This window comes from Marmota marmota, unplaced genomic scaffold (assembly GCF_001458135.2).
Source record: "Marmota marmota marmota unplaced genomic scaffold, marMar, whole genome shotgun sequence".
NCBI classification, from domain to species: domain Eukaryota; kingdom Metazoa; phylum Chordata; class Mammalia; order Rodentia; family Sciuridae; genus Marmota; species Marmota marmota.
Window position 1 is genome coordinate 4,476,707 of NW_025999900.1, and position 10,914 is coordinate 4,487,620.

Sequence of the window (10,914 nt, forward strand, 5' to 3'; positions counted from 1 at the left end):
AAGTGCAGCCAGGGTTGAAGACCCAGCAGGAGCCACCAGAGAGCCACATGGAGAATAATTATGGAACAGAGAAACCAGAGAGGCATAAAATTCAAAGTTAAGTGAAGGTAGCCCTGAAAATGTGGCAGGATCCTTCACTTTTGTGTCAGGAAAGGATTTGGCGGGACTGGTACCCACAGACATAGGCTAAGGAGGACCGTTAATTTCTAGACAGATTATCCATGGGAAGGCAGGGGACACATGTTTTCCCTCTTTCCAAAACTTTTACTTCTCAGGCTACTAGGCATTTGATGCCCAGGCCACCCCTGGCAATCTGACCCATTGGTTGAATCAAAGCCAAGGACTAAGGATTTGGCAGTCTCCACCCTGGCTGGCCCTAACAGGCTGAGGGACTATTGTTGTTCCTGCCTCACTGTTTCTTTGTGGGAAAGAAGAATCACAGAAACTTGGGTCTGGAAGGGACCTCAGAAAACACGTGGTTCAAATCCCAGAGAATACCTGGAAGAAGTTCAGTCACCCTCACAGAGAATCTCCCACATGCTTACCTTCTCTCCCTGGCTATTTCTTTGTCACTTCCTTGTCAAACACTGTAGCATCTCTGTTGTCTATGGAAAGAAGTCCCAAGTCTGTAACTTTTGGCCTCACTGGATTCTGTAAGCTCCAGGCCCTACTTCTCCCCTAGAACTTTTCATCTGAGCTGATGTTTTCCCCTCAAATTGCAGCACCTAACCTGCTCAGTGAAAATCCTACCAACCTCAATGAAATCCCAAATCAAAATCCTAGAAAAAAGTTTTTTTTTTTTCTTTTTGGTGGGAAAAGGGTAGAGGAAATCGAAATTGACAAATGGATTCTAAGATATATGTATAGGAAAGCAAAGAATCTAGAATAGGTAAAATGATATAGTAAAATAATAATAATTTCCTGATAAAAATTGAATATATATAAAGTCCAGAAATAGATTCACATTTATAGAGTCAACTAATTTTGGACAATGTTACCAATGAAGTTCAATAGGATAAGGATAAGCTTTTCAACAAATGGTGCTGAAATAACTAAATTTCCATATTTAAAAAATGAACATTGACTCTTTTATACTATAAAGATTCTAGAAGAAAAGATAAGAGAATAGCTTCATAATCATGGAGTAGGTAAAGATTTTTCCCCTAGGTTGCATAAAACAATAGCCATAAAAGAAAAAAAATCAATTAGATTTCATCAAAATGAAAATCTTCCGCACCATTAAGAAAATGAATAGGCAATCCATGATCTCCGAGAAAATATTTGCAAAACAAAGATGCTATCAATAAAATAGAAAGCAATCATACAACTAAATAATGAGAAAAGTAGCACATTAAAATAAATGGGCAGACATTTCACCAGAGCCTGCTAAACATGAAAAGTGCTCAGTCTCACTAATCAGTAGGGGAATGCAAATTAAAACAATTATATACTCACTAGAATAGCTAAAATTTAAACAACTAATGACAACAAATGTTGATGAAGATATGGAGCAACTGGAAGGCTCACACACCACTTTGGAAGCCAGTCTGGCAGTTTCTTACAGTTGGGCATGCGCATGTTCTGTGATCCAGCAATTAAATGTCTAGAAATTCACACAAGAGAGAGAAAAACATGTCTTCAAATTCTTCTGATTTTGCCACTTAACTAGTTGAGTGTCTGTGTTACTCAGAGTTCTCCAGAGAAACAGAACCAATAGGACCTATATCTATAGGGAGGGAGGGAGGTAGATGATAGATGGACAGACATGAGGAATTGGTTCACATGATTAAGGAAACGGAGAAGCCCCAAGATCTACTGTTGGCAAGCTGAGACCCAGGAGAGCTGAGGTATAGTTCCAGTCTGGGTCTCAAAATGGGGGAAAACTGATGCGTCATCTAAAAGTTAGGCTGAGAGAGCAAATTCTCCCTGACTTAGCCCTTTGTTCAGGCCTTCAGTGGGTTGGTTGAGGTCTACCCACATTGGAGAGGGTCTGTCAGTTCAAATGCTAAATCTCATTTAGAAACACTTTCAAGGATACCCAGAACAATGTTTAACCAAGTATTTAGGTACCATAGTCCAGCCAAATTGTCACATAAATTGTCCATCACAAGTCCACCCTTTGTCAACTTAGCACAACAGGTGTTTCCCTAAACCATTCTTAATCTGCAAATAAAGATAGTAACAAGGTCATAATTCTGACTACCATGATTTACCTATCCTGCATACACCCCAAAGAAACACTAACCTCTTCCCCAGAAAAGGAACTACAGTCCTTGAGGGATATTTACTTTCTCCTTGATATCTTGTATCTTTAATATGATGATGTAAAATTAACAATGATGTAAAATTAACAATGTATAAATACCATGATATAAAGTCAACACATCTAATGTTATGAGGAAATAAGAGATGGCAGAAAACAAATATATCTGCTTAGCACATAGATAGATTAATTTCTGTACCACCCCCCTAATCTATTATTAACTGTCATCTGACTTATGGAACACCTAAAAATCTTAAATTGACTAAAAATATATATAATTTATGGTAACTTTGAAATAAATATTCATGGTTTTAGAGTTCTAGTCTTTTGAAAAAAGAATATATGAATGATTGATGATAATATTAATATTATTAATGAAATCATTAATGGTATAATGATAATAAATTATGTAATAAGCTCTAGATTATGATGTCCAATTTATTTTAATGCACCTTAGTCAATTCCATTGAAATATTTGCAGAGGTGAAAACCTGGGTCAAAATGGGTTAATAACAAAGTAAGGAGGACAATTATGGCCCTCGTATCTGTAACTGGTCACATGGCTGTCCCTTCTCCCACTGCCCATTCTGTATTCCCTTTGCCTTCAGCAAGTGCCTCAGCTGTTCTTTACCTGGAGCATTGACTCAACCTTCATTTCTGAAGAGTCTGAGTCATTCATATTCTGGCTGCCTTGGGTTGTTGTAGTTTTCCATTGACCTTGATCACACGGCATTACCCAAAGCAATCTTCTGCATTCCATTCAACTCTTCCTTACCTCCTCTGTGGAGTAGTAATCCAGTTTCCCCTTGGTAGTCAGGATCAATCGCCCCAGCCAGCACCACACACACCCTCCTTTTTTGATACTGGGGATTTAACCCAGGGGCACTTACCACTGAGCTATATCTCCAGTCCTTTTATTTATTTATTTTAAAATTCTGAGACAGGGTCTCATTAAGTTGCTTAGGATTTCACTGTTGCTGAAGCTGGCCTTGAACTTGAGATCTTCCTCTCTCAGCCTCCTGACACCATTTCCCTTTTTGTATATTGATTCAGAGTATAAATAGGCCAGGTGGAAGTCTTGACTTGCAGTTCAATGGAATCATTGTTATATATAGATATAGATAGATATAGATATAGATATAGATATATAGATATATGGATAGATATAAATATATTTATTTATTTGTTCTACTTAGTTATACATGACAGTAGAATGCATTTTGACACATCATACATAAATGGAGTATGACTTCTCATTCGTCTGGTTTTACATGATGTAGAGTTCCATAGGTCATGTAATCATATCTGCACATAGGGTAATAATGTCCAAGTCATTCTACTTACATTCCTACCCCCATGCCCCCTCCCCTCCCTTTACTCCCCTCTGCATTGTTATGTCTTCTGATGGAAGTGGCTCCCACTGGAACTGAGACCTCTAGGCCAGTAGGGAAAAATGTGTATGAGAATAGGAAATAAAAATTAGGTCAGGGGTCACTAGGGCTATTAGTGTGTGGTACCACTCATATTTCTACTTCTTGATTTTTGGACTTATAAATCTCAGCTAGGGGAGATACAGTACTGTATACTGGAGCATGTACAGCTTTTTGGAGAGCTGTATTTCAGATCTACAATGTATTGCCACCTGGCTGGTCCTGTAACTGACTTTTCAAAAGGCCATTCTAGTTGGGTGTGATAGGGTACACCTGTAAGCCTAGTGACTTGGGAAGCTGAAGCAGGAGAATCACAAGTTGAGGCCAGCCTTGGAAACTTAGCAAGACCCTGTCTCCAAATAAAAAATTAAAAGGGCCGGAGATGTAGCTCAGCAATAACGCTCCCCTGGATTTAATCTCTAGTACTGCACCACCACCACCACCAACAAAAGCCATTCCACTCTTCTGTAAAACCATTGGCTTCAGGATGGTGGGTATGTAAGTCAGCTATCCATTACTGCAACAAAATAGTCAAGGAAACGTATAGTTAATTAATTAATTAATTAATTAAAGAGAGAGAGAGAGAGAGAGAGGAGAGAAAGAGAGAAATTTTTTTTGCTGCAGTCTGGCTGGGCACAAATGCCGCAGTCTGGCTGGGCACACAATCACGAGCCACCACACAGCTTGTAGATTCAAACAGCAACTCTTTATTCCCGAATTCACACCAGCCGTCTACAATCACGTTCTGGGGAAATTCACGTTCTCTGCCCAAATCCACTCCCACTGGGCTTCTGTCTCCCAAAAAATACTGTCTGAATCCCGTGAGAACTCAAGGGGAACTCAGGCAGCAGGATACGCCCTATTCCCAGCAGGAATAATCTTAAACCTGGAACGCCCTAAACCCGATTATCCTAAACCGGGAACACCCTAATCCCGGATCCGCCCTGGTCCTTGAGCAAGGTCACCTAACTGCAATGTCACTGCAAAATGTCCTATTTCCACGAGTCCTTCCACTAAGCAACATGGGGTACGCTGGCAAGGAAATTGTCATACCTACTTGGCTAATGGCTCCCAGCATTTTTTAATATTTATTTTTTTAGTTTTCGGCGGACACAACATCTTTTGTTTTTGTATGTGGTGTTGAGGATCGAACCCGGGCCGCACACATGCCAGACGAGCACGCTACCGCTTGAGCCACATCCCCAGCCCCTATAGTTTATTTTGGTTCACACTTTTGGCCCCCATTTCTTTGGGCCTGTGGCAAGGCAGCACCTCATGATGGGGAATGGATGGCAGAGCAAACTCTTCATGGTCAAGATGTGAAAAAGAAAACAGGAACCCACATTCTCCTTCAAGGGCACCCCCCCAAAGTCCTAAAATATTCCACTAGGCCTACCCCTTAAAATTTCTACCACCTTCCAGTAGCACTGCTCTGGGGATCAAGCTTTTAATGCACGTGCCTTTGCGGGGCATTCTAGATCCAAAAGGTATCAATGGGGAACATGGGAAGATCCGTGAATTCCATGAGCATGGGTGCTTTGTCACATTTCTTTTGCTGTAAAATGAGGTCCTTGATTAAAAGCAATGCCATGGTGCTGGGGTTGTGGCTCAATGACAGAGCACTTGCCTAGCATGTCTGAAGCACTGGGTCTGATCCTCAGCACCACATACAAATAAATAAAATAAAGTAAAGGTATTGTGTCCATCTGCAACTAAAAAAAAAAAAATATTAAAAAAAAAAAAAAAAAAAAAAGCAATGCCATGTAGAGTACCCTGACCGTGGGCAATGCATTCTCTGAAGTCCCTGGGTGGTGTTTTGGGGAAAACTCACTGTGTGCAGGAAAGCTAAATCCATATCCCAAATAAGTGTTTATTCCAGGCAGAACTGCTCCATGATGGAAGGAGGCCAATGTAATCAACTTGCTACCAGGTAGCTGGCTGATCTCCCTTAGCAATGGTGCCAGATAGGGGGGTGTGTTGGTCTGTACCGCTGGCAGATGGAGAGCTCAGCAGTGGCCATAGCTAGGCTGGCCCTGGCGAATGGAAGCACATCCTGCTGAGCCTGTGCATCATCTCCAGCCTTGCTGCTATGGCCACTTCGTTCATCCGGTTGGTGATGGCTGGGAAAAGAGGCTGACTGGTATCCTCAGAACCAGTCAGTCATCCTAACCACTTACCTATTAAAATCCTCCTGTGGGGCTGGGGTTGTGGCTCAGTGGTAGAGTGCTTGCCTAGCATGCATGAGGCACTGGGTTCGATCCTCAGCACCACATAAAAATAAAATAAAGATACTGTGTCCCCCTAAAACTAAAAAATAAATATTAAGAAAAATCCTCCTGTGCTAAGGTCACCTGTTAGTGAGCATTCACATGGGACATATCTTTAAATCTTTGCCCACTCAGAGAGGCCTATCCACAGACCTTTTCCCCAAAGTTTCCTAGTCACCAATTTTCTAATCACATTCCTTCCGAGTTCCTGACCACCCAGCCAAGCCCTTGGCTATAGATCATAAATCGACACAAACAAGTGAACAACCCGGTACACTTCTGGAAGTTCTGTCACTGGCCCTCTATCAGTGCCCTCAGGGATGGCCCAGAAAGGGGCTGTAGTGCTGTAGCTGTCCACTTTCAGATGGTGCCTACGTAAACCAAGTCTTAATCTTCTTGTCAGCTGATCATAGGGACCTCCCCATGAGTCCATAGTTGCAAGCTGGAACACAGAAGGGAGTGTAGTAGGAGTCATGGCTATTGTCATTTGGGCCACTTCTTCATATAATTTACTTTTGCCTTTGGGACCTGTTCAGGCCAATCACACATGTGTCACTTCTATTTGATGATGACATAGTGCACACCCTACTTATAGCTCAATGGGTCAGAAAATACCTTGTTAATGATGGGCAGTTCAGGATCTGTAGTAATTTGGTGGCTCATGGTCAAGCCTGCAATTTCTACCAAGGCCCAGTTGTAGGCTACTGAGTCATTACTGCCATTTGCAGATGATGGCAGAGCCTTGCTCCAGAATCCTAAAGGTTCCCACTGTGTTCGGGCCACGGGGCCTGCCAGAGGCTCCAAACAGTATCCTGTCCGCTGCCACACTTCAAGCAGTTGTGGTTCTGCTGGGTCACAATTGGCAGAGCAGCTTGCTGCCTGCCAGCTGCTGCTCCGACCTGTTGCAGAGCCTTCTCTTGACCTGGGTTCCCCTGAAAACTAGCAACTTTTCAGGTCACTCAGGAAATGCTGCAAAGTTACACACCCAAATGAGGAACATGTTGCCTCCAAAGTTTCAAAAGGCCCACCAGGCATTGCGCCTCTTTTTCGATCGCAGGAGGGGCCAGATGCAATAACTTATCGTTCATCTTAGAGGAGATATATTGACATGCCTTGTACCACAGTACCCTTAGAAATTTCACTGAATGAAACCACATCTATAATGAAACTACATCAGTAACGAAACTACATCTGGTACAGCAGCTGCAATTGGAATCGCCACCTGCTTAAGCTATGATAATCTACCGGCATTCCCCGAGATCCATCTGTCTTCTACACAAGCCAAACAGGTGCGTGGACTAGGGATGTGATGGGAATGACCACCCTGTTTACCTTTTATTTTTTCCCCTATGTACTAGGAGTTGAACTCAGGGGCACTTTACCACTGAGCCATATCTCCAGTCTTTTTTTAAAAATTTAAAAAATTTTTACAGGGTCTCACTAAGTTGCTGAGGTTGGCTTTGAACTTGTGATCCTCCTGCCTCAGCTTCCCTAGGGTTACAGGCATGTGCCACAATAACCCTGAACTTTCTAGCTTTTGGAACCATTAGCTGAGTAAATCTCTTTTCCTTATAAATTACCCAGTCTGTGATATTCAGTTACATAATTGAAAATGAACGAAGACAATATCCCTCGCTCCACAGCTTACGGAACCAATGTGGGGATTCTGCCAGCTGTCTTCCAATTCTGTGTTCCAGAACTGGGGAATGGATCACAGGATGGGTTTTAGGGTCTACTGGACCCACTGTGAGGTGGACCTGGGATAAAGATCTTGAGCTTTATTCACATTTATAGTACATAAAGTGATGATAAGTCTGGGAGTTTTTCAGGCTCTATCTAAAAGGGGGATGCTAGTGTCCATAGCATAACGAAAGAAAAAACAGCATTCAGCCCTGGGGAAAGAAGGTGGATTTAAGACAGCTGGAAAATACTTTGTGGTGAGTTTTTAGATTCCCTTCAAGTCAACTATGGTGACCCCACTTCACTTGCCAGGGAACGGCTTAAGAATGGGCCTGTACCCAATTCTGGCCAATGAGACGTGAAGGAGATTCTATAGGGGACTTCTGGGAAAAGCTTCCATGCTTCTAAGAAGCAGAAGCTGGAAGAAAATTCTTTCCTTCTTCTGGATATTGCTGGACCTGTTGTAGACATCTTGTTACAACAGAGAAAGTGGCCCGAGGACAAAGACAACGTACTGATAGCAAAGCAGAGAAATGAGATGAAGACCTGAGATGAAGCTTCCCTCTCGCCCCCTGAAGGTTCCCTGGGATGAGCTCAGGGGCAGATTAAGAGTAGAAAAAGCATACACCTTTATTTAATGTACATGGGGGCATCACAGGACAGTGATTACCCAATAACCCAAATGAGATTCAGGTGCTTATCTGCCCCTCTTTATAGGACAAGAGGAAATGGGGAAATGAATGGTTACAGAGGACAGATGGTGGTTGGTAAATGAGTTTCTAGAAGTTGAGTGGATCTAGGAGACAGACAATAGTTTGTGGACAGGCTAAGGGAAGGCGAGGAGTGCCACTACACTGTGAACAAAGGTTATCTTCTTATGCTGGTCAAGTTTCTCCCCATCCCAACCCCCTAGTCTGTCAGAGCTACTCTCAGAAGACCTGAAGAAATGTCTGCCTGGGTCTTGGTAACAACTTACAATTTCTTCTCTTCTTAAGTGGTTAATCTTTCCTGGTTATTTAATAAGATTCCTAGGAAGGGAGTTTTAAGACAACTATATTTCTTTTGAAAGTCAGAAAAGTGAAATTTGGGAGGAAAACTTTTCCTGTACCTGCTACAGAGAAAAAAGAGGATCAAGGAATGGGGGAGGGAAGGGTCCATGAGACCTTGATTCTACAGAACTTTTTCCTGCAAACTTGGCAATACAGTGTTCTGAGCTTCAACAAAACCTGGTCTTTGAGGGCACCTTGAATCACTCACATCTACCTGGAACCCGTTGCTTCTGTACTTCCTACTTATGATAAGACATTTCCTGTATATTTGAACCTGGATTTTCTAATACTTGAGGCTAAAGCATCCTAATCAACAGAATCTAAAACTGGATTTCCTACATTAGCTGGTAGGAGCTTAGAGCTAATAAGATTTGAGTATTAAGGAAGAGTAACTGGCGTCTTTAAGGTTGGAGAGGCAAAGACAATGGGTCATTCTCCTACACATGTTTTTCTTTCTTTCCTTCCCTGGTACTAGGGATTGAACCCAGGAGCATTTTACCACTGAGCTATATTCCTAGACCTTTTTAATTTTGAAACAGGATCTCTGTTAAATTGCTTAGAGCCTTGCTAAATTGCTTGAACTTGCATCCTCCTGCCTCAGCCTTCCACAAGTGCCACTTCTCCCAATTATTTGTTTGTTTTTAAAAATCAGAGGAAATCTCATTCTGAGCTTCCCAGTCCTGTTCAGTGGACAATTTATTAATCTCTCGCCTGGGGGCTCAACCTCTTCTCCAAAAGATTGTGCCTAACTGGGTAAAAATGTGGGTATTCTATCAATCAAGAGGTCACACTAAAATTTCCTCTGCTGCCCCACATCCTTATCAGCTTGGCAATTTTGCTGTTTCTGAGACCAGGAACTTTGGTGTGGCTGGAAACTCAATGCCAAATATCTGAGTCTTCTGAGATCTGACTGTTACGGACAGTTCTCAAAATCACAACTGTTTTCTCTCTTTCTCTCTCTCTCTGGTTCCAGTCTCTGAACACTCTACTTGTCCTTCGGGCCCTTTACTCTCTACCTCCTTTCCTTTTCTCCCTCTGACATCTGTACCATCTCTCAACAAGCCAGGGCTTTTACCAGGGACAGCCAGCACCTGCTTCCTGTCCTGAAAGAATTTCTAAGGCAAGACAAAACAAAAAGCCCAACTAGAAGTACCTGTTTGGAAAGAGAAGGCAATGGAAAAATACAGCAAACAAATTGTTATCTTAATTATCTTGTCCCAGGTATCTCAGAGGTGACAGGAGAACTCAGCCTCAGGAGAGGGCTGGTTCCATGCTGAGCCTCAGCCAACCAGCCAATGAGAGGGTGATGAAAGGAGAAGGCCACACTGAGGAAGTGTCTTGTTAACTTGGGAGACCTGCCCTACCGCCCAAGAGCCTTGAGACATGGCTGCCTCTTTCCTATCTCCTGTCTTAGGTGTCCTTAAAAATACATTTCCAATCCCATAGGCATTCTCTTGGTTCTCTCCCTTGTGCTCACACAGTGGGGAAGGGGGCTACTATATATCCTACCCTCACGAGGTAGAAAGGGATCAAATGAGGTGACATCTGTGACAGTCTGAATTCTTCAGCAGGAGGAAGGCCCTCCTAGTGTACACAGGGCTAGGGCAGACTGTTGTCCTCCCCAGCCTCTTTCTCTGGGGAGGCCACCTCTCCGTACAACACTGGGACTCACCTGCAGCCCATATCATGGCCCTCCAGGTGGCCCAGGGTCTCTGGGACTTCTGGGCTTGCCTCACAGGTAAACCAGAGCATAGATGTCCATGTAGCTTGGATTTCAATAGTGTCTTCCCACTCCAAAATGAAAAGACCTTTGAGGTTATTAGGGCCAACTTCCTAATCTGTAATCATACAGGTAAGATCCCTGAGGCTCAGAGAAGCAACAATACTGGTACCCTGGTCCTGCCCCCTGATCCTGACTGTCTCCTCCAAGGATGTTTTTGAATGATCTACCTGCACTGCCTTCTTGCTGCCTCTGAGGCAGTATACCTGGCCCTTGCTGGCTGACTCTTGCTCTCTCCAGTCCTTTGGGCTGTGAGATGATTAACCCAAGGACAATGAAGGGCATGTTAGCCACTGGGTCTCTGATCCTGGGCTGGGCTCCTGCTCAGATTCATCATCTTTAGAGAATTTTTGAAAGGAATTTGGACTGTGAGTCACTCACAAGACAGCCCTGGGCATTTCCCACTTTACAGAGTTTCGCTTGTTTTTTTTTTTTTTTTTTTTTA

At 42.9% G+C, this 10,914-nt stretch overlaps 1 pseudogene; it reads right to left on the reverse strand.

The window, feature by feature from the left end:
• Window positions 1–6,192: 6,192 nt before the first annotated feature.
• Window positions 6,193–7,158, reverse strand: LOC125615188 (annotated as a pseudogene).
• Window positions 7,159–10,914: the final 3,756 nt, after the last annotated feature.